Genomic DNA, 26276 nt, shown 5'->3' on the forward strand with positions numbered 1-26276 from the left:
TTTTTTTTTTTTGAGACGGAGTCTTGCCCGGTCACCCAGGCTAGAGTGCAATGGCGCAATTGGCTTACTGCAACCTCTGCCTCCTGGTTCAAGCGATTCTCCTGCCTCAGCCTCCCAAGTATCTGGGATTACAGGCGTGCACCACCACACCTGGCTAATATTTTTTTTTTGTATCTTTAGTAGAGACAGGGTTTCACCATGTTGGCCAGGCTGGTCTCAAACTCCTGACCTCATGATCCACCCATCTCGGCCTCCCAAAGCACCGGGATTACAGGCCTGAGTCACAGCGCTCGGCCACGTATCTATAACTAACCTATAATTTAGACAGAGGCAAAGTTTCCCTGGCCTATAGAAGAAAGGAATTCAAACTCTAACCTGTTTGAAAGTCAAGGATATAAAAATAAATCGTATGCATAAAACTGACCCTAACTGAGGGCAGTGAAGCCACTAGGGGGAAGTCTATCAAAAAGGAAGAAGGAGTTACTGTGTGTGGTGGTGCAAACCTTGTAACCTCAGCTACTCTGGAGGCTGAGATGGGAGGATCACTTGAGCCTAGAAATCCAAGACCAGTCTCTAAAAAAATGTTTGAGGAGGAGGAGGAGGAGGAGAAGGAGGAGGAGCAGGAGGAGGAGTTGGGAAGAATGACATATTCAATGCAAAGGTCCAAGTATTGGGGATCTGGTGCTTAATGCCTGTTCTGTGCACAATGCACAGTAGTTGATGCAGGTGACCATTCCAGTTTAGCCCCTGTGCTGGGTGGATGTTACTTGGGGACACCGGCTATGTAAGACTGTGTTAAAACAAAGTATGTGTGCACACATGTGAGAGACAGAATTTTAAAAGTTGTGCTAAGATCTACAGTGCTCACCCTGAGGCAACTTTGTAGAGGAATCATCCAGGGATGTAATGTACCTCAGGAAGATTAAGGGGCAGCTACTCTTCCTTTGCAGGCCCCCCGGGCACATCATAGAAGATCAACAGGAACTGCCATTTTTCCTGGAATCTTGCCTTTATGAGGTGATCACAACCAAGTTGGATAGCCTCAACATTGCCTTTTCATACCACCTGTGAGTGGGATCCACACCCTATGGTTGGGCTTAGCAGGGACAAATGTCCTCTACAGCTGATTCAAAGATAAATATAATCATCCCTGGTACTATGAAAAATGTTTGAGGAGTTTAAAACTTGTAGAAGACTGATAAATGTATACTTATATAAATATAACATCATTTGTCTTCAAACAACTTTGTTATGCTCATTTAAAGAAGCCCAGGGTCAGATGTCTGAATATAATTTTAATGAAAAATAAAACTGACATAAACCCATATCATCATTTAGAAATGTGCATCTAACTCCTATGATTCACATCTGCTCTTTTCTAATATTTGGGGCTTAATTGAAAAAGTCATCTAGAACCAGTTTTTTAACTTGTGGAAATTCCTTTAATATTGCAATGCTGGTGGGGAAAGTAAAGACAACCTTCTTGTTCCAGCCTCTTTGGCTTCCTGGTTGCCCATGGAAATCACTGCAAATTGTCCTGCAAATCCCAGCTGCTATCTTGATTGGCAATGGTCAAGGCACTCTTCCATGTTTTCAACATTTTCTCTAAAAGAGTACCTTTGGTAGGTCAGTGAAGCACATAGCTATTGTTGGTATGTTTCAGTCAGTAGCCAAGCCAGCCTGCACTGAGATTACTGAAGGTCATATCCCAATGATAGCATTGACTAAACTATAAAATTAGCTTGTAATATTTTTAATAGATGATTCAGTGATAAGCTATAAAGAAATAGAACTTGTTTGAAAGGCTGTCATCTTGTTCCTGCCTTTAAAAACATCTCTTTTGCCAATGCTGGGGTTTTGAGAATAAATCTGTTCCCGTCAGAATCACAGAATCTGAGACCTCTAAGTTGACGACTTCTGCATGTCTGGAAGCCTGGCACACATCACAGCCCAAATACGTCAAAAGGGAATGATGGTCTATGAACACAAGTGGAGTAATTGTCTGGTGTTCTCAAGTGATAATAAAACTTGTAAATTCAGTGAAATAGTTTAATTGCATCTGCAATTGCATCTCAAAATACAGCATTGCATAATGAATATGCCTGCAACCAGCTCAAGCATGATTTACTCTGAAGGACAGCTTCCTGACAGAGCAAAGGGCCTGGGGCAAAGAAATCTAGCAGGAGACAGCAATCTTCTATGTAGAGTTGACCCTATTTTTTTTTTTTCTTTTTGAGACAGAGTCTTGCTCTGTCACTCAGGCTGGAGTGCTGTGGTGGGATCTCGGCTCACTGCAACCTCCGCCTCCTGGGTTCAAGCGATTTTCCTGCCTCAGCCTCTCAAGTAGCTGAGACTACAGGCGCGTGCCACCACACCTGGCTAATATTTTTGTATTTTTAGTAGACATGGGGTTTCACTGTGTTAGCCAGGATTGTCTCAATCTCCTGACCTTGTGATCCGCCCTCCTTGGCCTCCCAAAGTGCTAGGATTACAGGTGTTAGCCACCATGCCTGGCTGACCCTATCTTTTTAAGAGAAGGAACTTCACTGACAGTCATGTTAATTCTATTTATAATTCTTTTTAAAATATCAATACCACTCCAATTCTGTACCTTCACATACATGTTGAAGTACAGCTAACAAAAATATTGCAGCCCTAATCGATTCATCTACCAAACAACAAAAATGAATTTCCATTGTTTTCACATATGTTGAAATATAAGAAACATTATTACATGACAAAAAATGTTTCCAAAAGAATAATAGTGGCCAGGCGCGGTGGCTCACGCTTGTAATCCCAGCACTTTGGGAGGCCGAGGCGGGCGGATCATGAGGTCAGGAGATCGAGACCACGGTGAAACCCCGTCTCTACTAAAAATACAAAAAAATTAGCCCGGTGTGGTGGGGGGCGCCTGTAGTCCCAGCTACTCGGAGAGGCTGAGGCAGGAGAATGGCGTGAACCCAGGAGGCGGAGCTTGCAGTGAGCCGAGATTGCGCCACTGCACTCCAGCCTGGGCGACAGAGCGAGACTCTGTCTCAAAAAAAAAAAAAAAAAAAAAGAATAATAGTACTTAGTCATTCTATTTCAGTAAAGTGTACAAGAGTTATATAACCAAATTAATCTTAGACTATTTATAGATGAGGTGGTCACCATGGGATTCTTCCATTCAATCACCCGTGTTCAAAAATGTGCAGACAATTTTCTAAAATTGTTCAGGTAATAATTCTCTATTTAAAGGCATAGGAAGAGGTATTACAATTTCTGGAAATCTGTTAGAATTATAAGAGAATCTAGGTGACAATTTAGGTAAAAATTATAAAACTTAAGGAAGTAGATGATTTTCCAGAAAATTATAAATTGATAAGACTGGCCCTAGAAGAGGTATAAACTAGACTAGACAGATTACCATAGAAGAGATTGAAAAACACGTTTCAAGTTCTACCACTAGAAAAGGTAAATAAGATCAACAGGGTATAAAGCCTTACAGAAGCTTTATAACGTAGGTCTCCATATTACTTAAATGATATACTTCACTAATAAAAAATTTTCTTGACCTGAACACATTTTTCACTCATTCCACAAATGTTCACACTTCCTTTCCTACCGAATTTAGAGTTTAACTAAATACCATTATTCATCATGGTAGTCTCTTCCTTGCATATACACTCACCTCCAAGGCTTTCTCTCTCTCTTCTTCAAACTAGGGTGACAAAAAACCCCACCTGATTAAATTCAGTTCTCCTCCTGCTATGAACCTGCCCCCTAGAAGCTAAACAGATGACTGCAACTAGAGAAAATGCAGGATATATGAAAATAAGACATAACTGTTGGTATATGACCACAAACATAAGCGGGTCCCCTGTAGTGCCTGGCAATCTTATCACACTTTCTTTGGTAATTCATGGCTTGGCTGTATGATATCGCTTAAAGAGGCACCTTTGCCTCTTCAGTCAACCCACATTCCTTCCCACCTCCTCACTCTCAGTTCATGATACTGCTTCTAAGAAAATGGAAAGAGTCACAGTTAAACTTCCTCCCTTTTTTATCACTGTATCCTCTATACACTTGGCATTTGTGATCACGTAGTCTGTCTTCAATCATGTTATGATGAAGAAACGTCCTTCTCCTCCCTAAGGCCAACCCCTTCTCTTAAGACTTAGATTCCATTTCTCACCAACTTAGGTTTTCACGACTTCAATTATACCCTCTCTCTTCCACATCATCGTTTTCTTCTATTTTACTAGATTATGCCCATTTGTATGCAAATATGTGATAATATCTCCCATCTTAAAATCGTTATTTTCTTTTTCATCAGCTCACCGTCTCACTATCACCCTAATTCTCTGCTCTGCTTTTTAACAAAACTTTTTTAAAGAGTGCATTCTCCATTCCTCAGCTGAAATTCTACATTGAATTCTTCTCAGTTAGGCTTCATTTCCACAGCTCTACTGAAATAACAATTATTGAGGTCAGCAGTGAACTTGAATATTGCCAAATCCAATGGTAAGTTCTCAGTCATTATCTTCCTGAATTTCTCAACAGAACTTGACTCTGATAATCACTTTTCCTTTCTTGACATATTTCTTCACTTGGCTTCTAGGATACCACACACTCCTAGCTTATTTCCTACCTCATTTGTTGCTTTTCTCAACCCCTTTGCCTGATTTCTTCCATTCTTCCTGAACTCTACATCCTTTAGCAGATTCAGTTCTGCGACTTCTCTGACACTGTCCAAGGAAATCAAACCCAATGCCATGTCTTTAAGTAGCACCATTTATTGATGAATCCAAAATTTAGATCTCTAACCTGAACCTCTTCTCTGAGCTTTAGACTCATATCTACTGTTTATTCTGCAACTCCATTTGAATGGCCAATAGGCTTCCCAAACATAGTATGTCCAAACAATAACAATAATAAGTAATAAGGAACAAAGGACAGAAGACACATAATCCAGGCTTCTACCCTCTCTGGGCTTCTTTATGTCAGGAAATGGCATCATCATTTACTAAAGTGTTCAATTAAAACCTAGCTCCTTAGTGAAAATGGCTGATTTTAGGACCAGGAAAGAGGAAATACAAGATGAACCTGAAACATTGTGTAACACCAGAAAGTAAGAAAGAAGAAAAATAAGATAGACCAAGGCATGTCAAAAGGATACAAGAGCAAACTTGAAAGAGCTCTCAATGGTCAGAGTTGAAATAGTTGAGGCAACAAATATTAATGGTAGTATTATATTATAATCTCAAGAAAAAAATTAATATATATGAGTCTATATGGATCTAAATAAATGACTGAGTAAACAAGTAAATGAGAGAGAAGAGAAAAATTGTTCCTTACAAAAGTTTTCCAAAGAACATATACAGATCATCCCTTAAGAAGTAAAGCCTGATCACCACCATCGACCTTGAGTGTGAGCTGGGTTTGATTAGTTGTTTCAAAAAAACAGAGCGTGAAAAAATAAAAATAGTAATGCTACAGTGGATAAATCTGGCAGACACTATCTCAACCAACTGACTAATGTGAATATTACCAGTGATACATCATGCTGATATTATATATCCCTGATATGATTCAATATGAAGAGTACTTTACTTCTCTGGTGTTTTCCCAAAAACCCTTACACAAAGTCTAATCATTAGAAAACATCAGAGAAAACTAAGATTGAGGAACATTCTAAAATAACTTGACTCACGCTCTTCAAAAAATCAGGATAATAAAAAACAAGGAAAGACAGGCACTGTCACAGATCAAGGGGACTAAGGAGACATGATGACTGAATTCAATGTGGTATCCTTGATTGGATCCTGTATCAAAAAAAGAATATTTATGGGTAAAATGTGAAAGCTGAAGAGTCTGTACCTTGTTTAATAGCATGATACCGAGTGATAATTTCTTACCTTGACAAGTGTGCTATTGTTATGTAAGAGGTTAACACTGGGGGAAGCTGGGCAAAGGGTGCATGGGAACTCTCTGTGATATTTTTGCAACTTTTTCAAAAATCTAAAATTATTTGAAAATAAAGTGCTTATTTTAAAAAGCCTATAAATAATTCATGTTCATCTCTTTCTCTCACACTCCACAGCCAAACAATCAGCATTGCCTTTCAGCTCTGCCTTCAAGATGCATCCCAAATCTGACCACTTTTCAGCATCTCCACGGCTACCACCTTAGGCCAAGTCCCCACATCTTTCACTTCCACTACCTGACAATAACTTTGTATCCAGTCTTCACACAAGTGTCAAGCTCTTTTCTGACATTTTACATTTGTTATTATTTCTCCTGGAAGCCTCCTCCTACCCCACATATTGCATGGCCTGCTCCCTCATTTCATTGAGCCCCCAAAATATTCCTTTTGGAGTGGCCTTTTACAAACATCTTTATTTAAAATAGCTACCCCCATTCCTAGTCCTTAACCCTATTTTATTTTTCCTCACAGCACATTTGTGACATTATGAAGCTATTTAGTTATTATCCATCTTGATGACTAATGTAGACATCATGAGGGGAGGGGCTTTCTCTTGTTGAATGGATAAACAAACACCTATTACTTGGTATTTATGGGAAAAAGTATAATCTTACCCAAAGCTGATAGGCGTATGTATTTTACTGCCTTTTGGAAAAAGCAATACGCTAATATCTGTTAAGTCAGTGTTAGTCCGTAAATGTCTGTCTCATAAAAGGTAAAGTACAAGTCTATAAGGATATTTTTTAAAGAATATATATTACAGCCTCGTTCATAGTAACATAAAAACTAACCTGAAACAAATGAGCACCCACAGGGGAAAGACAGACTAAACTGTTAAATGTCCCTACCTTGTAATATTATGAAATTATTAGACAAATAAAAGTTACTAAAATACAGCTATGACAAATAACTTGGGGAATTTCCATAAGGTGGTGTCCAATGAGAAAACCAAGATGAAGAAAAATGTATAGATATGATTTTTTTTTCACAGAAAACCCTCATAGAAAATATAGCCCATTTTTTGAGTAAAAATTCCTCTTAGAATATGTAAATGTTTATGATTATTCAATATTTTAAAAACACATGAAAGAATATAAACTAGGTTGTCAATAAGAGTTACTCACAGGGGCAAAAGATGTGAATGAAGGACAGAAGGCAAGAAGATGGAGAAGTCAAGCCAAAAAATAAAAAAGAAGAAAGAAAGGAAGAAATATTAAACGAAGTCTGTGGTATGATGATATCCATGCTTTTAACATAAAATTCTTTGTATGTGTGCATAAAAGAGAATTATTCAGGGAAGTCAATTTTAAAGTACAGAATGGCTTTTGGACACGGGGCTCACAATTTTTTCAAAGAAACATCAAGTTTTAAATATAAAATTAATTGCAGGGTTACTTAATCTCACAAAGAAAACAGAATTGCTGGTAGAATTGATCAGATTCCCAGGAAATGCATAAATTCTTACAGATGGTCCTGGGAACACAGCTAAACTGCAGACTATGTTAGTCGGTGTACTTTCATGTTCAGCTGCAGAAAATAGAAATCTATTCTACAAAAAGAAAAACTGACATCCACTGATAGGAATAAAAGAGGGAGACCTTTACAGAATTTGTTAGCTCAACTTTTAGTTAATCAAGCAGTCGATGGCACCTACCTTAAGTATTATCATGGATATGTTCCTGCATGGAAACCATGCGATTTTTGTCCTGGAGTACAAGAATGCCCAAATAAGCTCTTGAATGGTTGCTAGGGCTGCCCTGACAAGTTTCATTCTCTTAAAAAATGTGAAACAAACCACAGGCTTTCTAACAATAATATGTCCGTATCTTTTCTGCCACAATAAGATGTTAGGAGTATCCCAAATAGTCCCCTGTAGAAAGTGCTGAGCACCTAATAAGTATTTATACATGTTTAAGTACTTTCATTACGCCCCAGAAGCATTGCATGTTGTGGCAGACAGGAGGGGTATATAATCATGTAATTAGTCTGACCCCAATTGGTCTGTTTGTAACAACATGGAGTACATGATGCCAATGTCAAATATAAAATGTAAATAAAGGAAAAAATGTATGATATCCATTCTGGATATCACAGGAGGGAATTTTATCACAGAAGTCTCTTTGTAAATAGACATCACGATAGATGCCTTTATGATAAAGTGATTTTACCATAGGGTGAATACAGAGGAGCCCTAAATGAAGATTTTTAAAAAATATCATTAGAGAACTGCAGATTCAATGCTGTTCAAGAGAGAAATATTAGTGGCGTGATGATGTAATAAAAGATGCTTAAGTTCTGGAGTACCAAAAAACAGAGGTTGCCATATTTTGGAAATTTCTAACCTCTGTGACTTTTAACAAATTACTTAACATCGGTCTCTTCATTTCTCATATGGGCATATGAACTCTGATTTTATACTATATAGTGAAAATAAGTAAAAAATTTTACTTATTTTTATATCATGGGACTTACAACATATCCTCAATATATTAGTTCTTTTTATTAACCAGAAAATTAAAAAACGGAACAGAATGTGATAGAATATTTATAAATTTAATAAGCAATTGGCTATTAGTAATTTCCACTATTCACTTACAAATAATTTTATTGCAGTGTTGTTTTGAAAAAATATTTAGTTTAGTTTTTTTTCATGTTTATGAACTACGAGATCAAAGTGAATTACTAACATGGAGTCCATTGTTATTTGTGGCCCAACACATTTTTCTTCCTCCTATTTTTTCTAGTAACATATTCCATGTCTCCTTTCTTGTTACCACTACAAGGGAGAAATGAATGAGACAGCCAATCAAAGGACCTCATCCACTGGTGACAGTGTTTGATTCAGTGAAGGGTATGCGGCCCGAGGTAGGGTTGTCAGTCAGGTTCCAGTTTAGAAAATAGAGTCCGTGTCAGGTGGTCTAATGATTCCTGTGTGAAGAAATTTCACACAAGGAAGTAGTTACAATGGTTTTGAGGGAGCTGAGACCCCAAATAAAAAAGGAAAAAGAAACTCAGATATTAGCAACAGTGGGTAGATGCCGCCACCCCTCAGACTGGAGGCCCAAAGGAAGAGGCGATGTAAGTCACCAGAGATCAAGAGTGGGTGCTGCCTTCTGGGAGCCGAATCCCTGGGCAGGTTGTTGCATGGGGCCTAGGAATATAAAAGTTGGGCCATTGCAACAAGACCTGAATCATGAGATGTGGCAGCCACTGGATATATCATCTGAGGCACAGATGGGTGGGTGAGAATATTCTGGTGTATCCCTTACCCCTGCCCTCCGTTTTCCCACCAATGCATCTTATTTGCTGAACCCATCTGGAAGGGAGTAGGCATGGAAGTTGGGAAATGCAGTTTGACAGAGATCCTATCTGAGCACAAATGGACACATACTTGACACATTAAAATAATCCTGGAGATCTAAACTGTTGGAGCTAGGAGTGGAAGAGATGCCTTCTTGTCTTCAAGAAGAGAGCAATGTGTATGTCTATAAGTACACAGACATCTTCCGCAGACCATCTGGGGAACCCATAATCCCATATACAGTAGGAGAAAATGAGTCCTTCCCATAGTGAAGAGAGATCCAAGTCATGGTGGACAGGGTAGGTATTGAGGGTATCATTTGAACCCCCAATCCATTTTGGCCTAATGTGACCTACTCCTATCTCGATTACATGAGCTAGGATATCTCTGTTTTATCTAAGTTAGATAGTATAGGGCTTTCGTCATTTGCAATAAAAAGTCTTGACTAATATAACCATAATCATTAACTTTGACTATTTTAAAGAAATGCTAGGACAAATGCCATGTATTACCAGTAAAAGAAATGAAATTAAAGAATGCTTGTGGCTTTGTATTACCAGTAAGATAAATTAAATGAATGTGGTTATGTTGACAAGCCTTTATTGCCACAATACTGAATGAATTCTCTCTCTTTTATCTTAAATAAATAATTTAAATTTAAAAAACCTCCTGAAGTTAGAAAAGTAATTCCTCTCAGCCTTTTAAGATAGAGGAGCCAGTTGTATTCCTTGATTCATGTCTGGTAATCAGACAAAAAGAATGCAGATTAATGCCAGATGAAGGCTATCAAAACAAAAATTCACTACAAAGAAACAAAAATGAATCTGAAGTTCATCTGCAGCTATAGAATATGAGATGCTAAACAGAGCAGTGTTGTTCTATTTTATCCTACCTCAATAATTGAGGATTTTTAAAAATAAAGTAAGTGAATAATTTATTGTTTAACCCATTTGCAAAAAAAAGGTACAGGAGGCCCAGTCAACTTCTGTATCTATTTGCCTCCTGAAATCTAATGTTTTGAGTTTTTCCTTCTTCCACTTCAAGCAATGCCTTTATCTTTTTATTACTCTCCAATTAAGTGGAAAATAGACAGAAATAAATGGGTTTTCCTTTATAGGACAGAAATCACTGGAAACCCAAAGTTGGTTAGTAGTTTTTGCTTGCTTGTTTGTTCGTTTTGACTCCCTAAAACTGAGAATCAGGTCTTACTTGTCAAGAAACATTTTGTTTGAAGAATGAACTTATAACCCCAATCCCACAAAATTTGCTTCCATTTAATGGTGTACTTTCTCCAGGATGAAGTTTTCTGGAAATGAGAGTTAATTTTTCTCCAATCCATACAATGTACTAGTTGACAATTATATTTTTTAGCATGGTTGCATGCTAAAACATGTCATGTCTATTAGTCTGAACTTCTCAAGTAGAGTATAAGTTCCTTAGGACAGAAACATCCTTTTCAGTCTGCTCATACGCAGCAATACGTCTTCAGTGTAGTCTTTAACATGTGGTGTGCTCCATTAGCCCTTGCATAAATAGAATTTTAATAAATTCTTGAGATCTGTAAAGAATTTGTATTTCTTCAGTCATGTGAGGGACCAAAAGCAGGGACATGAGAGTCTCAGCATTTTACAAAACTAATTTTAATGGTAATCAGCAGAGATGGTTAAACTTGATCAGAATCTCAATCTCTATCACTTCCAGTGGTACCGTCATTTTATTCTAATTAATAATACTATAGATAAGAACTAAAGGACTGCTTGTATTTAATGCAGAATTTTTTAAATTAAAGATTTTGAAAACAGTTTTGTTACATGGCATGGAAATGAAAAAATTATTTTTATTTTCTTGTAGAAAGTATAGCATACTATAGTGGGCACTGGAGTTTGAGCCGGTTTTAAGTTTTTAATGCCAGCGTTTATAAGCTGTGTGGACTTACATAAGCTACTTATCCCCTTTGCATCTCAGTTTCCTTATCTTTCACATAAGAATAAACTCTGCTAGGACTACCATTCCTACTCAACTCATATGTTGTTTTGTGAGGATTAAATGATATGATGTTTCAAAAACATTCAACATTAAAATGAAGGATCAGACGCAAGAGGGTTATTGGTAGTGCTGTCTTGTATAACTTTCATCTTATTATCTCTTTTATATGTGAATTTGAAATGTGTTTTAAAAATGTATTTTAAGATAATCTTGAACATTTTTAAAGGTCTCTTAATGCACATACATTGCCAGATTAATTAGATACTCATGTGAAATTAAAGAAATTAATTTACAATGAAATAGAGTCAAAGGCAATTATAGTTTTATATTAGGAAGAATATTTTTCATTTTATCATATTAATAGGTCAAAATAGGATTACCTTGCTATGTACTATTAAGAATCTGATACAACTCTACATTCATTATTAATTAGAAAGAATTAATGGAAGAATATCTCCTTAATTTAGGACAAAGTATATCCTATGACTAAATTAAAGGTGAAATGGTGGAGGCATTTCCATTTTTAAAGCACTATACCCTTTCTAGTACCCAAAAAGCCTTTCAGAACATATAATTACAAAATCCCATTCATAGTAGACACAACAATTGTTAAAAACTTAGCAGGGAATATGCATTGCAAAAAGAAAAACATAAAATTCTGCTGTGCATAAAATAATAGTTAAATACAAAAAGATATCTAATGTGTTGCCTAAATTAATCTACATATTTAATATAATTCCAATGGCATAACAAGTTTATTAGCTTAAAAATATTCTTCTAAAATTTAAATAATAATCATGTGAGATAATGTTAAACTTTAAGAGTATAGTAGTGTACTGTTTTTCTGTTAATAGTGGTGGGTTAGGGAAAATTGAGAACTCTCATCTGAGATAATAAAATCTACTACAAAGCCATAATGTAACACTAATGTTGGTTTTAAAATAACCAGAACATGTAATAAAAAGAAAACCACAATGATCACACTATATGTGATAATTTAGCATAAGAACAGAATTACAAATAAATAACAAATAATATATTATTCAATACATGATTTTAGGAAAACAGGAAAATTATCTCTAAATTTCACACAATATGCCAATACAATTTTCAAATGGACTAAAGGTTTAAATACATATAGAAATTTATGAAAATCCTAGGAGCAATTATTTGTGTACAATTCATCTTGGCAGTAGAAGTTTGCCTAAACAGTTCCTAAAGCTAAATTCATAATATATTTGACAGTACAAATATATTTCACTAGCAAACATGGAGTTAGAAGAAAAATGACAAAATAGGAAAGATATTGTGTATGCATTCACCAAATAACTAATCCTTAATATTATAAAACAATGAAAAAGAAAATCACCATCATAATAAAAAACCTGGATAGGCAATTCACACACACACACACAAACATACACAAGGCAAATGATTAAATACATAAATAATTAGCTTCCTAGAATTCAGAGAAATTCAAGTGCGAACATTGGTATATGTTTTCACTAATCATATTAATCTATGTATTTATGTGTGTGGGTCTACAATGTGTGCATATATGAATGTATTTATACAAACACAGAGAGAGAGAGAGAGAGACGGGGAAGAGAGAGAGAGAGAGAGATGGGGAAGAGAGAGAGAGAGAGAGAGAGACGGGGAAGAGAGAGAGAGAGCTGGTGGCAGGGGGGAGAGAGAGAGATTCAGACAGACAGAAGACAGAGAGAAAATACCTAACCAGTTTTGCTAAGGTGTTTGGTAAGGTGTTGAGGAAATGTGCACTCACGTATTAGACGTGGGCATATACATTGGTAAAGTTTCCTGGAGGGCAATTAAAAACAACACCCTTTTAACTATGATTTCCACCTTTAGAGATTTGCTCTAAGATTAATCTATAAGTAAGTCATAAACAGCAATAATCATATTGGTGGAAAATTATAGAAAACTATATTAATAACAAAATAGATCTAGTTAGGATAAAGTATATAAAAATAAATTGTGAAAATATATATAGATTTTTAAAAACACCCAGAATTCTGCTACTTTTTGAATATTACCATCTATAGAAAATGTGTGTTTTTCTTTTTCCTTCTGGATCTTATTATACCACATATTTAAGATTTTATAAAAATTGATGAAATTAATATAATTTTGCAAACTTCTGTATAAATGTGAATATATTTTTATGTCAATAGATACATTTATTCAGCTGTTTTTGTTGATTATATAATAATTAATTATGTGGATTTTCCAAAGATTATTCGACTAATTGCATAGTATGTACATTCTGTATACTTTTTCACCATAAGAAAAAATACTGCAAAAATCATCCTTAAAGCTAAAACTTTTTTCCACATTTCAGCTTTTTAAAGAAACAAAGAAATGTTAAATACGTCAGTTCTAAATATTTCAATGTTCTAATTTACTAATAAATGAGAATGCTGAATTCTGATTTAGTAATGAATTTAAAGGTTAATGAAACTATATGAGGAGTTTGGGAAGTTACCTAGTTCAGACTGGCAATAGTGTATGCATAAATTGGAATCTTCATGAACATCTGATATGAAAACTTTTTTTCAATAAATCTGGACCTGTTGAAGGAGACCCTAATTGTATTGTATTTAACAATCTTAATAATTGCTATACAATTGGCCTATTTCAGTTGACTTATGTTATACTTAAGATGAAGAAAACATTTCATCAATTGAATCTTTTTTAGTAAAAAGTCATGAACATACCAATAAAAAATAAACATATTTAGCAACTAAAGTAAGGAGAATTAAATGAGATAATTTGTTTAAAGCATTGAGCACAATGCCTGCCAAATCGTAAACTGCTCAATAACACTTGCTATTCTGATTACTCCCATTCAGCAATGTGGGGAAAATATAGGACAAAGGTCCTGCCATCAAGGAGCTTAAAATAATTGTAATTATAAATTTCAACCATTTCCATACTCTCACTACAAAGCTACTACAGAAGAGCTACTCTGTTGAAAATGATAATGTTAATGTAGGCTGTGTTTATCCTTTTTGGACTCCATTCTTTAATTTTTCAATGAAACATTTGTTTATCAGACATTGAAGGGCATTTTAAAAACATATAACTTTTCTTATTAATGTTCATGAATTACTTAGTTAACTCCCTAGGTTTCCTTTTACAGCCTCTCTAGCTTTATGCCTATTTATAAAAATCTAAGCCAAAAGTATGACATCTGTCTTATGTAACCATGATCTTAGCATAGCATTTCACTATAACTGATTAATGACCACTATAATGGGAAGCCTAATCATCAATTCTTTTGGCAAGTAAAGAGTTCTTGAAATATATATCTATAAATGTATATATATCCGGAATATGTACTAATCTCTCCAAGCCAAAATGATGGTTGTCATAGAAACAGCAAACAGCAGAAAGTCGGATCTGACAGAGCAAGAAGATAATGGACAGCATCTTTGGAGGAAATCATAAAATAGGACAGGCTATGTTGGAAAAATTATATATAATATTAATTTCCATGATTTCTTCCAAACCAAGGTTCTCAAAGATGGAATTAAATACCCTAGCCTCTGATAAATTTAAAGTATATACATTTTCAAAATGTGGGAGTTGTAGGCATTAGAACAAATTTCAAGATCAAATATAAATAACGGCCAGGCACGGTGGCTCACATCTGTAATCCTAGCACTTTGAGAGGCCTAGGTGGGAGGATTACCTGAGGTCAGGAGTTCAAGACCAGCCTGGCTAACATGGTGAAACTCCGTCTATACTAAAAATACAAAAATTAGCCGGGCATAGTGGCACATGCCTGTAATCCCAGCTACTCAGAAGGCTGAGGCAGGAGAATCACTTGAGCCCCGGAGGTGGAGGTTGCAGTGAGCCAAGAATGCAAGATTGTGCCACTGCACTCCAGCCTGAAAGACAGAGTGAGACTCTGTCTCAAAAAATATATATATATACGTGTGAGTGTGTATATGTATATGTGTATACATATACATATATATACACATATACATATATACATATACACATATACATATATATGTGTGTATACATATACATATATACACATACACATATACATATATATGTTTGTATACATATACATATATACATACGTATGTATTCCTTATTTATACGATTTGTAAGTAAAATATGTGCATTTTCCATCTCACATGATATTTCCACCAACATTATAATCCAATGGCATAAAACTATGTAACAGTTTATGTATTTTGCATATCTACGTGACACAATTAATGGGACCCACCACAGACTGGGTCTCACCATGGAAGTATCTAGTGCTTTTAGCACTCTATCTAGCAATCTTTACCAGCTTTCATGTTGCTTTTGAAAATTATTTTAATTGAGTTTGAGTTTTTGGTGTTTTCTTCTCTGTTTTTTTTTTTTTTTTTTTTTTGGTGATGCTAAGACTGGTGCAGTTGTACATTAAGGATTGTAAAGAGACTTAAGAGTTCACTATATAAATCAAGTTTCATAAAATTTTATTCAAATGTCTAGAACTGTAAATTATATAACTCAGTCTTTATTACTACTCCCTTATTATAATATTTGTGAAATAAAGGCAAATGCAACAAACTGAGAGTCCATTGTAATTTTAACTCACTGCAAATAGTTTTCTACCTGAAAATTAAATGTCATTAAAAAGATGTTTTTCCAAGTTTTTATGTGCTGGTTTTTGGTTGAAAAGCAAGTTATCTTTTTGGTTTTGTTATATTTATTCTGATTGCTCTTTCTTCCTTCCATTTAAAAACTATGCTTTTAACCTTAGTCCAATTCTCAATGGAATTCAGTATTTTTGAGACTTACTTAACTATTCTAGTTCCTGCAAGATCACTGTAGCCGAACATGTAAAACATATGGTACAATAATTCTGTGGCCCTAAAACATTCCCAGCGTATTTACAAATTCCTCAAACAAAAAAGAAGATTTCTTTTTATATACAAACACGCACTTCCTAGAGTGAAAGGATTAAATATTATTGCAGCCTATTTAGAAATCACACCAACTGTCTCTCTCCCTTTTTTTTTTTTTTTTAAGCAGGACCATGTTTAATTCCTTCCTGCATTCACTTGCACACAAATACTCTTCCTCCAAGCTGTCAGAAAGCATCAGACTGCTTGATCTGCAAAGTGAATTTCAAAATCTTTTGAGAAACACAAGGACATTTGCTTCAGGCGCTGATTTCATCATCACCTTCATAAACAGCAAGTATAAAGCAAGTCAATCTCTGGTATTCAAACCAAAGCTAGAAGATGATGGTACTTTGAAGATGGTTAGTAGAATTTTAATCACCTAGATTTGTTTGGATGCATTTTTCAAGCCATGATATTTTACAGTTGGGCAATCACTTATTTATTGCCTGTGACCACTCCCAGATGGACCCAAAGTAAGGATGTGATTCTCTAACAAGAGGTTTATAAAATACAAACACTCTAAGATTTATTTGTGAATAAATTACACCGTCAGATGAAAATGTTTTGATCACTAATGTGAAGATGGTATCTTTAATATTTAATAGCAACTTTAATTCTTGTGCTGTTTATGAAATGTAGCTACACTATCAATTCCACCTATGAACATCCTGAGTAAATAATAGATGTGGGAAATTTGGAGGTTTTCTATGACGTATTTTGGATCTCATGCTAATGAAACCATATCCTTCAAATGATGTGAGCGATAGTACCATTAACATCACCAGGACTAACTTTATATTTAGTTTTGCATGACAGCTACTTGAGAGTTAAAACCACAGTGATTGTTGTTTTTCTAGATTCATTGTTGTAGATAAATAAAATTTTATTTGAAATTTGGTCCAATTGTGCTTTTGAGTTTAAAGCCAAATTTAAATGAAGTTTGTTGGGAATTAAAACAAACAAGCAAATATAAAATCCAACTCTGTCCCTAGCCAGTAAAGTTGAATATAATTACTCCATTCAGTCAGAAGCTGTGACTGAGTCCAATTGAAATGCAGGGTAAGTGGGTTTCTGAATTCTTGAATTATTGAACAAGTAATGCAAGGTCCTGGAGTTCAAGAGATAGAAAGATACTATCTTTTTTTCAGGGAGTCCAGGATATCCATTCATCCATCTGGCAAAAGTGGAATATACAAAGGTTTTACCTTTAAAGTAAATGAACTAACCTTTGATTTGTTAGCTGCTGTTAAAGATTCACACTGCTTACTTCATCTCACCTACTTTTCATTGTAACATTTTCACGTTATCACAAGCAGCATTATGTCACCAAGACAAACCAATTTCTTTCATGTAAATGTAAAACAACATGTTTGCTGTAAGATATTTCCATCAATGTCAGTGACATACAAGGAAAGTCTCAACAATCTGCCCTGTCACTTAACTTACAGAAAGGGAAAGTAAAATGTTCTTTCACACTCAAATTGAATTATCTGCCCACTATTTCATTTAGCTCATTGAATTTGTTCATAAACTCATCACTAGCACTGCCCTAAAGCCACAAAAAGGCAATAAGAAATGAGAAGCCAATTACATTTACCAAAAGATAGATTCATTCTATTTATAAGAGATGCTGGCATATAAGACACAGCCACGTCTTTCACTTGATTTGTATCCCTCTACTTAGTAGCCAGGCTTGTAACTGAACCATCAGAGAGCCGTGTGGTCTGGTAGAGAGATACGCTCTAGGGATCTACATTAAAGTCCTCTTCCACCAGCTCACATTTTGATTCTTGTCAAGTTACTCTCCCTAGACCTTAGTCTCCACATCTGCAAAATAAGGGAGTCAGCCTAGACACTCTCAAAGGTCCTACTAGTTCTCATAGTCTTTGAATTAAAAATGAGGTGTTTGACCCTTTACTGTTAGTTTTTGTCTCAGTTATATACACAGCATTTGATCCTCTTAAAAACACTAATGTGGGTTTTCCTCTTCAATTCTCCCAACTTTATAAAATAATAAAGTTTTGTGTTTGCGATCAGGCTAAGAGTAACCCATAGTGATAGATAGTCCTCCGTAGGTCCTATTGCCATTTATTCTTTACCCTTCTTCCCCACTGTTTATCTCAAGTCGTGGTTCTGATTACACACTCAATTACAAGTTGTTCAATGACACATATCACCATTCCCTTCCAGAGGAGTATCAACAAATGTTTCCCTCAAAACCCTTGAAAATTCACAAAGAAAAGTACATCAACAGCACTACAGGGGGGAAAAAAACTCATCGAACTTTGCCGCTGCCTTCTTTAATAGCCTAAGTATTCTCCTCTGACCACAGTGGATATGTATGTGTTTTCTCCTTTCTAGACTAGAGTAATGGTGGTGGAGTGGAGCAGTTAAAACCACACGTCGAAATAGTTATTAAAAAATAAAACCACTCTCAACCATACAGTTCCAGGGAACTGTTCAGGTGCTCAGAACAACTGCCTGACCTATAATTTTTCAAACCTCCCTAAACCACCAGAACATCACTTTCATCTGGAAAGCATCTTGAGCCATAATTGTAAGGCCTGATGGTGTTTAAATGAACATTGTAGGTAGTTTGTGAACTTACAAGCTATAGAAATCAGTAAGTGTCTTGCATAGAGAAGTCCTGCAATTGATTTTTCCAGGAGAGAGCCAATTTGTAACTTTAGGAAAGTCATAGACACCTAGGAGGTTGTAAGCATGCTGACGATTAAAAAAAAAAAATCACAGGGGTGTGGAAAACACTTCACTGCACTGCTAGATGAGGAAGCATCTCAAAGATACAGGGTTTTAAACTGACGATGATTTTCAGGAGTGGCTAAAGGAAAAAAAAGATTGAGAAATAGTAGGTAGCTCCTGCAGTGCTCTAGGATTTGAAAAAGAAGAGCGCTCCCAAGTACACAGAAAAGGTTTGAATAGAGTGCTCCCAAGGGTCTTGAATGTAAATATGTACTATTGCTTGTCTAAGGGTAAGAATATCCAGTGGACTCATTCTCTCCAGCTTTTAAGATTTGTCAGAAAATAATTCATTCACTCAATAAAAAACTGCAAGCATCATCCAGTGCTCAGTACTCTTCTAGGCATTTTAGGTAATGGCCCAGTAGGAAAGGCAATATCAGTGCCATCCACAAGGTTACAGTCACTTGGAGGGAGGTGTGAAAAGGCTTTAAATAAATCCCAAACAAAACCTATCTTCTGAAATTCTACTCTCTGGCCATAACTTTTCCATGTAACTGGAGAATCATATCCTCAGAACAGCTCTTCTATTTTCCCTTCTCCCAAGTGTTTTTATATTCTCCTCACTTTTTTTATGCTTTCTAAAAGTTCCAAATAAAATAGGTTCTACTGCAGTCAAGAGATAAACATTTTTATTCAAAATTATTCTAACAATGATGGAGAATTATGAATACCAAATAAAATTTTGAATCCTGGGGGAGAGGGAGGAGGATTAAAAATAGGATCTCAGGTCACAGAACTACATTGGATGAACTTTAGTGTAATTTTTTTTTAAATTATACTTTAAGTTCTGGGGTATGTGTGTACAATGTGCAGGTTTGTTACATAGGTATACATGTGTCACGTTGGCTTGTTACACCCATTAAGGCTGTTTTGGTGAGTTTAAACGCCCCAAATACAAATACCCCAGAAAAACAATGCTAGAAAAAAACTATTGTGAAAACAGCCTCTCCTGAATGCTACTCTTTTATGTTGAATAATTTTTACCTTTACTCGTGGAATACAAAGTTAAAAGGAAGTTACACTATCATCTCATGAGGGGTGGGTGAAGGTAAGGGGCTTTCACTTCATTTAGTTTTGCTTTGCATGTTAACTCTTCTAAAATATAATTCTGAGATTCCTTTTCCCTTAAAAATTGAGGTTGAATGAGCACAGAGCTGTTGGAAAAGGATCACCTATTTCACAACCTTCATATGTGCATCTGTTACAAGGACTGCCATTTGAAAATGGGTAGACTTTTAAGTTAGAACATATCATACTAAGCTAGATGGTATTATTCACATGAACTGCTTGGGAGAAGTCTACACATGAAGAAAGCTGCCCTTACTCAAGAGCATGAACTTGGCCTTGAGTCTGAGTTTTACCTGTATCCAAACAACTATAGGATCTCAAGGCTTTCAAGGCCTTGATTTCACATAAGCAATCTTTTAAAAAATAAACATCATTTTCTCATCTAGGAAGTAAATGTGTTACACTCAGCACTGTAAATATTCTGTAACTCATTGACCAATCTATAGATGTTCAAAATGGCTTAACTGATTAGATGTCAAAAGATAGATTTATTTCAGCAAGCTGAAGACACTTATTAAATTATTTCCAGTTGCTGTCTGCTTACCTCCAATTAGACTCATTTCTGCCTCCTATATACTCACTCCATAGAAATGAGAAGAAGTATACTGCTGAAGTTTAATTAACCAAAATTATGTCATGTTTTACAAATATTTTGGTATGAGGAAGAATTTAAGAGCAGATACAAGCCAGTGAATTAAGCTAAAGCCCCGAAGAATGGCCCATGCACACAATTTAGAGCACAACTGAAACAGAGCTTTAGATACTCACTGGTAAAATCATTAAAACTGAACGATTGACACTATCAACACTCTCAGTACTGTCACAGCTGAAAACTTCATCATCTGATTCCTGCACTGAAAAGCAGGGTGAGGAGCCGTTGACTTCTTCAAACTTCCCCTTTAAAATTCCACTCATAGCTGCAGCGCTGTCACATGTACCTGTAACAGGAACAGGAGCAATGGAGCATTGAAATATTTGGCTGCTGATTGCACAGTCAAAGTCTCAAAGTCATTTGGGGGGGCTGTAAATTTTTGAACCACATTATCGTATCCATGCAGAAATTTTTCTTCCCATAATGTTGGAAAGCACTGAAAACTATTCTATGCTAAGTCATTATTTTCATTCTCATTCTGACAACAGTGTCTTATAAGAAAAAGTAAAAATTAAAAATATGAATATATTTGCTGCATGAGGAGATATGGCTTACTGTTTTGAAATGTCAAAATGGGAGTCAAATACACTTATTTGATTTGTTCTAGTAAATCGTGTGTTGTCATTGACAGAGCCAGAGTTCAGAACAAAATAGATCACTCGCTTGCATGCTGTCATATCCAGAGCATACTGATTAGAGTATGTCTAGCTTGCTTGGGATTTCTTTTTTCTCAGGTATAAAGGCGTCTATTTTCCTGGGGCTCTTTGTCCATCAAAAATCAAATTGGTTGCTAGGAATGGCGATACCTGCAGAATTTAGATGCCTTATCATGTTTCCAGTCAATTTAGCAGAGCTACAGGGAATACTTGAGTCCTATGTCAAGGAGGTTGGCTGAATAGATTTTATACATGGTAAACCAGAGTCCTGAAATCTTTTATTGAATAAAATATTAATTTAAACCTCTTCACTCTCTGTATTAACATGGTCAGTGAAAGCCAGTCATATGTAGCCTGATACATTTCTTAAAATTTGTTTACGTCAATTTAGATGAATCACTAAACTTGAGAGTAGTAATTTCTTCATAGCTATGTAGAGAAACAGTGAAGGTGATTGTGGGTTGCAAACAAAAATTCCTACACTGGCAGGTAACCTCGATAAGTAAGTTGGGTCATATGTAATAGAACCATAGTCATCTTAGTCTTCTCTTTTGCCTACAGTTATTTGCAACAAGGATACCAAGAAATATTCCACCTGAAGGAAAATGATAGCATAAGTACAATAGTAAATGACCTCTTATTCAAGGAGACAGTAGGTAGTAAGAAGTGGTGACCTGTGGAGAGCCAGAGAAAGCATGCTCAGGCCAAAGGGTGAAGCTGTTACTTGGGCCCAGGTCATTCTGCTCTATGCTTTCCTTATTTAATCTCCTCTAACTCTGGCCAATGCTCCGTTCATATTCAGATTCTGCATTTTTCTTTCTCTTATTAATTTGGTTTACAAAGTCAAAGGAGCAATTTTTAGACTGCACTGCAATTTAAATCCCAACTTGAACTGGCTCTACAAGATAGCCCAAGATTGGTTTGGATAGTAAGTTGGAAGCGTTAACAGACTAGGGAATCAAAACAGTCTCTTCCCCATCAACTCAACACACTATCTGAAACCCTCTTGCCTAGAGATGCATCAGTTTGGGGAACAAATTTATTTTACAAAAGACACCTGCACAATATATGATATCAAGGAGAGGTGACATCTTAAGCCATCAAATGCCAGCATGGTGGTCCTATCTATAACTTTCTGGTAGTAAGAATCAAGTCTAACTGAAGTGACTTTTTTTTTTTTAATAAAGTAGCAGACTAGGGACTGACCACCCTCCTTGTGCCACTCATGGACATCATGCTCACCCTTGATTTTAATGCTAAAATTCCTTGGGGCATATTTATTCCAGGTCTTTCTGTTGACTGGCTTTCTCTGTTTCTTTATTTTCTGCTTTCTTGTATTTCCAGCTTATAGATGGCTTTGGCTTCTAACAGACTTACCTCTACCTTATCGTATCATCATATTCTGTCGGCCTCTACGCTGAACACCAGTGACTCTTTTTTTTTTTTTTTTAGGGAATTTGAGTATCATCCTTTGGTCACTTATGCTGTTCTATAGAAAAGAGATCTATTTGTCTGTCATTTGTTTCAGGGCCATTCATTATTCAGTAAACATCTACTGAGTTTTATTATGTTCCAATGACTATTTTAGATGCTGGGGAGTGGCAAAGAAGCAACATCGCAACAAATTTTGTTTTGTTCTTTTTTTCTTTTCTTTTTATTTTTTATTTTTTTTACTCTAATAGTGCTTACTTACTGGGTGTTATTAGGGAAAGGAGTGGACAAATAATAATATGAAAAAATAAATTAAATATATAAACATCGTATGGAGATAAATACTATTGAGAAAATAAGCCATTAAGTGATATGGTGACTATAGGGTTGACTGAGCAATAACATTTCATTTTTAGTTGATCAGTGAACTAATGTCACTCCACCAAGAGGTAATAACACAGAGGAGGTGAGGGAACTAACGAATTGGGCTTCTTAGGGAAAAGCAGTCTAGGACAAAGGAATGGTGTGTGCCAAAGCCCAAGAGAGACACAGTGGGTGATAAGGTCAGACAGGTCTTCAGGGCTAGACTGTGTAGAGCCTTCAAGGACTTTGGCTATTTCTCTAAGTGAGATGAAAGCCACTACAGGTACTTAAAACTATAGAATTTAAGTAGTATAGTGCCAAGATCTGGCTTACATTTTAAAGGGACAACTCATTAGCTTGTTATTTCATCAGAAAACAGAGGGTCTACAAGGTAGAAGGTAGAAATGATGGGAAAAAGGAAATTCCTAGTAGGGAGGATTTAGTGGCTCCAATGAGCAGTTACAATCAGAAAATCTGACAAGTCACTGGGCCAAAGAGGACAATAGTTCCTTTGGGGTGGGAATTGGGGAATAAGAATTCAGGAAGAAGACAAAGTGGAGGGAAAGTTAAAGTATTTCCTAAAAGAATTTGGTTACTTAATTTCACGTAGGACCATCTCTGGTTTCTAGCATTGTTAGTTATTTGATGATGGTGGAGGCACCTTACCTACTAGATTTAAAATAAGAATCATCCAGATACTTTGTACCACTTGTGGTGCTACTGTGGCAAAATAACTACAAAAATGTAAGCTTTCTTTTATCACTCTAAAGAAATATTTCTTTTAATTCAATAGAGAAAAGGCAATATGTGATCATTCTCAAGGATTTATTTATTGATGGGAAGATGGAGGCATGGAGTTAATAACTATTTTATCTACCATTCTTCCTAAAGTTATTTATTCAAAATTTTTGAAAGTCGAATCACCACTACCTGCTACAATAGGGACTATAGGACTCTGGCTCTGGGTTGACCCTGTTTGAAAGCCAAGTAGCCTGCACCTTAAAAACTCACTTTTAGACCTAACGTAACCTTTATTTAGGAGAGATGCTCGTCTTGAAGTGATGTTTGACAGTTTTAGAAATATTGCAGGAAAGTTCTGAAAGACTGAAAGCTATTGTTGATTTTTTAAAATGTGGTTGTACCTTATGTTTATCGGTTATAGGAAACTATTTGGACATTGTTGCACTATACAGATGTTTAATTGATCTCTTTATCTAATATAAAATCAATGTATCTAATATAAATTAGATATTATCTAATATAAAATCACCTGTCAAGGTGATATATTTGCTCACATTCATACTTCTATGCCCTGGAAGCTCTGAAGATACTTGCACAAAGTCATTAGAGAAAGATTGAATTGTATGATTATGTATCTAAGCAAACACAAAAATAAGGTGGAAAACGTATTTTCCACCTTAGTTTCCGATAGACACAATATCTATCAGCACCTTGATCTTGGACTTCCATCCTCCAGAACTGTGAGAAATAAATTTCTGTTGTTTATAATTCTCCCAGTCTATGATATTTTGTTGTGGTAACCAGAACTGATTAAGACACAGAATAATCAGTTTGAATTAAAATATTCAAAATGACAGTTTAGTAATTTTAAACAAAGCTTAGGAGACTCAGAAAGAGAAAGAAAGAGCGAGAGCAAGCAAGAGAGAGAGAGAGAGAGAGAGATTGAGTGAGAGAGAAAGGAATTGTTTTATTCTAGTTTGTTTTCACCAATCTAATTCTGTAGTACACTCTGGTTGTACTACCAAAATTGCAATGTTGTAATGATTCCATGGCAATAGAAGCAAGATCATACAGAGAAAGCTAAATTGTGAGTGAGAATAGGATGCTACTCCCTTTCAGATGTCTGCAGTAATAGATGAGAAGGGAGGAAAACTACGGGAAAAGACAGTTATTATGAACATTCTTCATTGAGTTTGTCCCATCCACATAGTCAAACAAAAGTGATCATAAACAATATTTTAAAAACACCCTATAATACAGAATGCTCTTTCTGACAGTACATGTCTGGAAGAAACTGTTAGCAAACAGAGGGAAATACAGATGACTTGATTTATATTTTCTAGCACTGGAAAATTATATTTGTTGTGTATGTTAGAAGTCAGAAGTTCCTCAATTCTACTCCAAGGTCCCCTCACAAGTCCTTTGTTGGTCCAAAAAGACGATACCTTATTAGGTTTTTAAAATAGATCTCCTGTAATCCCAGGACTTTGGGAGGCCGAGGCAGGTGGATCACTGGAGGCCAGGAGTTTGAGACCAGCCTGGCCAACACGGTGAAACCCCATCTCTATTAAAAATACAAAACTTAGCCGAATGTGGTGGCGCATGCCTGTAATACCAGCTACTTGGGAGGCTGAGGCATTAGAAAAATTGCTTGAACCTGAGAGGTGGAGGCTGCAGTGAGCCAAGATAGCCTGGGTGACAGTGGGACTCTGTCTCAAAAATAATAAAATAAAATTGCTCTAATGGGAATTGTTGCATTATTACTGATTCCATATACAATAATTCATTTTGAGACATATATAAAATACAATTTTCTTACTAGCATTCCTAAGATAAGAATTGTTAAAATTGCTGTATTTATTCAATAGAATGCTATGGTCTGAATATTTATTCAATAGAATGCTAGGATCTCCCTAAAATTCATATGTTGAAATTCTAGCCCCCAAAGTGGTGTTATTAGGGGCTGGAGCTTTGGGGACATAAGTAGGTCAGGAAGGCGGATTAGTGCCCTTATAAGGGACCCCAGAAGAGATCCCTTGCCTTCCTGCCACATGAGGTTACAGCAGAAACATGGCTGTCTAGAAAACAGTCCCTCACCAGACATGGTATCTATCAGCACCTTGATCTTGGGCTTCCATCCTCCAGAACTGTGGGAAATAAATTTCTGTGGTTTATAATTCTCCCAGTCTATGATGTTTTGTTGTGGTAACCAGAACAGATTAAGACACAGAATAATCACTGTTTGAAATAAAATATTCAAAATGACAGTTTAGTAATTTTATACAAACCTAGAGACTTAAAGGAATATAAGGAGATTATTAGCATTTAAAAGTAACAGTAGAAAAGTGTAAGTTATTGATTTTTATGCTGTTGTTACAAGAAACAACTGTATTAGCTACTGACTCAGGACAGATCACTT

General features: G+C 35.8%; 1 protein-coding gene across 2 annotated transcripts in view; it reads right to left on the minus strand.

Moving 5' to 3' along the window:
* Nucleotides 1–26276, minus strand: part of CSRNP3 (cysteine and serine rich nuclear protein 3) — a 215760-nt gene that overhangs the window by 175104 nt on the left and 14380 nt on the right. For both annotated transcript variants that reach the window (XM_055291926.2, XM_055291925.2), the window contains exon 2: nt 20783–20952. The gene's annotated coding sequence lies outside the window, so the exon portion shown is untranslated. The remainder of the gene's footprint in view (nt 1–20782; nt 20953–26276) is intronic.

This window comes from Symphalangus syndactylus, chromosome 9 (genome assembly GCF_028878055.3).
Source record: "Symphalangus syndactylus isolate Jambi chromosome 9, NHGRI_mSymSyn1-v2.1_pri, whole genome shotgun sequence".
Taxonomy (NCBI): Eukaryota; Metazoa; Chordata; class Mammalia; order Primates; family Hylobatidae; genus Symphalangus; species Symphalangus syndactylus.